Source organism: Pseudophryne corroboree, assembly GCF_028390025.1.
Source record: "Pseudophryne corroboree isolate aPseCor3 chromosome 3 unlocalized genomic scaffold, aPseCor3.hap2 SUPER_3_unloc_24, whole genome shotgun sequence".
Lineage (NCBI taxonomy): Eukaryota > Metazoa > Chordata > Amphibia > Anura > Myobatrachidae > Pseudophryne > Pseudophryne corroboree.
The window spans coordinates 879,824-885,028 of NW_026967513.1; positions in this window are offsets into that span (position 1 = coordinate 879,824).

The following is a 5,205-nucleotide window of genomic DNA, read 5'->3' on the forward strand; positions in this document are numbered from 1 at the left end:
TTACACATTGCGGCAGCCAGGACCCCATTTTACACATTGCGGCAGCCAGGACCCCATTTTACACATTGCAGCAGCCAGGCCCCCTTTTTACACATTGCGGCAGCCAGGCCCCCTTTTTACAAATTGCAGCAGCCAGGCCCCCTTTTTACACATTACGGCAGCCAGGACCTCATTTTACACATTGCGGCAGCCAGTCCCCCTTTTTAACCATTGCGGCAGCCAGTCCCCCTTTTTACACACTGCGGCAGCCAATCCCCCTTTTTACACATTGCGGCAGCCAGGACCCCATTTTACACATTGCGGCAGCCAGGACCCCATTTTACACATTGCAGCAGCCAGGCCCCCTTTTTACACATTGCGGCAGCCAGGCCCCCTTTTTACAAATTGCAGCAGCCAGGCCCCCTTTTTACACATTACGGCAGCCAGGACCTCATTTTACACATTGCGGCAGCCAGGACCCCTTTTTACACATTGCGGCAGACGGTGTCCCCCTGAGAGAGAGAGAGAGAAAGAAAGAGAGAGAGGGATATACTTACCTTCTCCCCGCTGACAGGCTCCTCGTGCTGGCATCTCCCTTTCGGTGCAGGCAGTGAGATGAGAAGGAGGAGGATGCTGGGAACCGCATCCCAGCATCCATAGCAGCGCCGGGCAGCCAATACAGAAGGAGAGGGGGATGCTGCAGCGGCGCTTACTACCAATCATATAGCGCTGCTGCGGCTCCCTGCTCCCCCTCCCTCCTCCTCCTTGAACGCTGCCCGGCGCTGGTCTCTTCTCCCTCCAGCGCGGCGCACGGCGCACACAGAGGCGGCATGTAATGAGTCAATTTGACTCATTACATGCCGCTGGCCGTTGCCACTTGGCACACACGTAGTTACGGCCCTGGCGCAGACTCCGCCGTCACCGTAGTAGAGGTAGCGCAGACCCTACCATTACCGTAATACAGGTGGTGCCTTTACCGTAATACAGGTGGCACAGTCCCCACCGTTACCGTAATACAGAGGGCGCACACCCCGCCGTTACTGTGATACAGGTGGCGCAAACCCCTCCGTTACTGTAATTCTATAAACGGGACATTACAGGTGTTGTGTCCTGTGTCATTGTACTATACAGGTGGAGCGGCATATGTTGTATTAATATTCATGGGAGCTGTAATAAAATACAGGGGAGTGGCATGTGTTGTCCTACTGTACAGGGGGAGCGACCTGGGGCATCTTCCTATACAGGGGTAGTGGACTATGACATCCTACTATACAGGGGGAGCAGCCTGTGTTGCCCTTTTATACAGGGGAAGTGGCCTGTGGTGTCTTGTTACTATTATTATATATGGTGAGCGACATGTATAGTCTTTCTATACAGGAGGAGTGGCCTGTGTTGTCATATTACAGGGGTAGCATCCTGTACTGTCATAGTATACAGGGGGAGCGGCCCGTGTTGTCATAATATACAAGTGGAGGAACCTGTGGTGTCTTGTGACTATTATTATATAGGGTGAGCAGAATGTATTTTCTTTCTATACAGAAGGCGTGGCCTGTGTTGTCATAATATACAGGGGCAGCGGCCTGTGTTGTCATAATAATATATAGGGGTATCTTCCTGTGCTGTCATAGTATACAGGTGGAGCGGCATGTGTTGTCATAATATTCAGGGGTAGCTTTCTGTGCTGTCATAGTATACAGGGGGAGCGGCCTGTGTTGTATTTATTATTTATTAGCAGTTTCTTATATAGCGCAGCATTATCTGTTGCGCTTTACAAAAGGAACAGCAGTAATAGAACAAAAACTGGGTGAAAATAGACAGACATAGAGGTAGGAAGGCCCTGCTCGCAAACTTACAATCTATGAGAAAATAGGCATTGATACACAAGGATAGATGCTACCTGTTGCATAATGGTCCACCAGATTGCTAGGTTCTTAATGGGTTGTATGATATGATCACCCAGCGATGAGATGAGGTATAGATTGAGAACAGCAGAGGACTTAAGACTGAGCCTTGCGGTACTCCAACTGATAGAGGTAGAGAAGAAGAGGTAGAATCAGAGAAGTGAATACTGAAAGAGCGATTAGATAGGTAGGATGTGAACCAGGAGAGGGCTGTGTCCTGAAGACCTAGAGATTGTAGTATTTGAGAAGAGAGTGGTCAACAGTGTCATAAGCAGCAGAGAGATCTAGAAGAATGAGTAGTGAGTAATGGTCTTTAGATCTAGCAGTGACCAGATCATTCACTACTTTGGTCAGTGCCATCTCTGTGGAGTGTTGGGCATGAAAGCCTGACTGAAGTGGGTCCAATAAATTGTGGGAGTTAAGAAAGTGTGTAAGGCGAGTGTAGGCAAGTCTCTCAAGTAGCTTGGAGGGACATGGTAGCTGATAAATGGACAGTAGTTAGAGAGTGTGTTTGGGTCAGAGTTGTGTTTTTTTAGACTGGGAGTAATTACTGCGTGCTTAAACAGAGAAGGAAAGATACCAGTAGAGAGAGAGAGAGATTACATATTTTAGTTAAGGTTGGGATAAGCACAGGAGACAAAGTTTTACTGACCTGTGAGGGTATAGGATCAAGAGAAGAATGTTGATACTTCATCTTCACTTGTGGGCTCAAATGAAGAGAAAGTGCCAGAGGGTTCAGGTAGGGAATTGAGCAGGTCACTGGCTGAGGAAGAGCGTACCATTTCATCTCGGATTTTATCAATGTTATCCTTGAAGTAGGAGGCAAGTTCTTGTGCACTGATAGCTAGTGGGGAGGTGAGGGAGGGTAAATAAGTGATTTAATTGTATTAAAAAGTCTCTTGGGGTTGGTGACATGAGAAGAGATGAGAGATTGGAAATATGTTTGTTTGGCAGTGTCCAGGGCCTGATGATAGGAGTGGTAGGTGGTCTTATATCTGAGGATTCTGAGATTTACGCCACTGACGTTCTACTTTACGTGACAGTTTTTGTAGGTGTCTTGTTGATTTAGAGTGCCATGGTTGGCATCTAAGCCTACGTGGAGTGTGATGGGTAGCTGGAGCCACTTCATCAAGGGCACTCTCTAGGGTCTTGTGCAGGTGGGATACAGCAGTGTCAGGTGTGGTAAATGTAGAGATTGGTGAGACCAGTTGTTGCAGTGAAGTGGAAAGTTGTTGAAAATGTATATTGTTAGTATTTCTGTGGGTTAGAGGAGGCTTGCTAGGTTTTAGTGTCATAGAATTTAGAGTAATAGAAGAGATTGTGAAGGTGATCAGGTTGTGATCAGAGAGAGGGAAAGGAGTCTTAATGAATTCAGAAACTGAGCAGAGCCTGGTGAACACAAGATCAAGGCAGTGGCCCTCCTAATGAGTAGAGGAGTCAGACCATTGGGTGAGGCCAAGAGAGGAGGTTAGAGAGAGGAGTTTGGAGGCATGAACAGATTGTGGACTGTCAAGAGCTATATTGATATCGACCCATAATGATGGTGGAGATGTCAGAGGATAAGATGTGTGGGAGCCAGGCAGAAAAATCTTGTAGAAATTGTTGTTTGGGTTGCCCAGGATGACGATAGCTGCAACACGTAGAGAGAAGGGGGTGAAAATCCTGATAGAGTGAACTTCAAATGATGTGAATGCGAGTGAAGGAACCTGAGGTAGAACAGTGTATGTGAAAAATTGGGACAGTAAGATTCCAACCCCACCACCTTTACTATTACCAGGCCTTGGGGTGTGTGTGAAGTGGAAGCTACCGTGTGACAGTGCTGCAGGGGAGGCCGTGTCTGATTGTGTGAGCCATGTTTCTGTTATAGTCAGCACATTAAAGTTGTGAGAGATAAAGAGGTCATGGATGGATGATAATTTGTTACAAACAGAGCGTGCATTCCATAAGCCCCATTTTAGTGACTTGGAGGGGGATGGGAGACACGTGATATTTATGAGGTTAGATGGAGTTCTATGTTGTTTTGAGATAGCTGAGTGTGAGAGGGACAGGTGGCTGGGGCCTGGATTTGGTGATATGGCACCAGATAATAAAAGCAGAAGAGTGAGATAAATATTGGTGGATGTTTGCGAGTGTTTATTCTGGTGGCCAATTGTGGTTGTCAAAGTACTTGCAGAGAAGTAAATATAAAGCTCATGAGTGGTTAGAAGAGGGGGGTGGAGAATAAAAGCTATAATGTGCACAGAAGGGTGAGTTTTAGGGTGAGTGTAGAATGTGTTACATTTGGTGAGAATTCCATGAATTGAAATAAGAAACAGTAGTTTGATGAACATGCTGTGGTCGTTTGTGAGATAATTTTGGGTTAAGTGGTGTAGGAATAAGTTATTTAAGTAAGTTACATTTCCTTGATGGTGCTCAATGTTTGTTCAACTGTTTTTTTAACTGTTCGGATAACACACTTCTTAATTCCACACTTGTTAAATTCCATGCAAGCTCCCCCCAGCAAGCTGACCCCTTGACATTATACAGTAACACCAGGGGATGTGTCTGGGTGATGACTGGAGAGGTGACTGCTGGGAATGGGACATTATACAGTAACACCGGGGATGTGTCTGGGTGATTACTGGAGAGCTGACTTCTGGGAATGGGGCTTTATACAGTAACAGCGGGGGATGTGTCCGGGTGATAGAAGTAAATGCCGGGATTGGGACATTATACAGTAACACCAGGGGATGTGTCTGGGTGAATACTGGCGAGGTGACTGCTGGGAATGGGACATTATACAATAACACCGGGGGATGTGTCTGGGTGATCACTGGCGAGGTGACTGCTGGGAAGGGGACATTATACAGTAACACCAGGGGATGTGTCTGGGTGATGACCGGAGAGATGACTGCTGGGAATGGGACATTATACAGTAACACCGGGAGACGTGTCTGGTGATGACTGGAGAGGTGACTGCTGGGAATGGGGCATTATACAGTAACACCAGGGGACATGTCTGGGTGACTGCTGGGAATGGGTCATTATACAGTAACACTGGGGATGTGTCTGAGTGATTACTGGAGAGCTGACTTCTGGGAATGGGGCATTATACAGTAACACCGGGGGATGTGTCTGGGTGATGACCGGAGAGCTGACTGCTGGGAATGGGACATTATACAGTAACACCAGGGGACGTGTCTGGGTGATGACTGGAGAGGTGACTGCTGGGAATGGGACATTATACAGTAACACAGGGGGACGTGTCTGGGTGATGACTGTATCACTGTGTGTGTCAGGTTCCTATAAGGTGTCATGATGTCACTGTCTATATCTCCATGCAGGA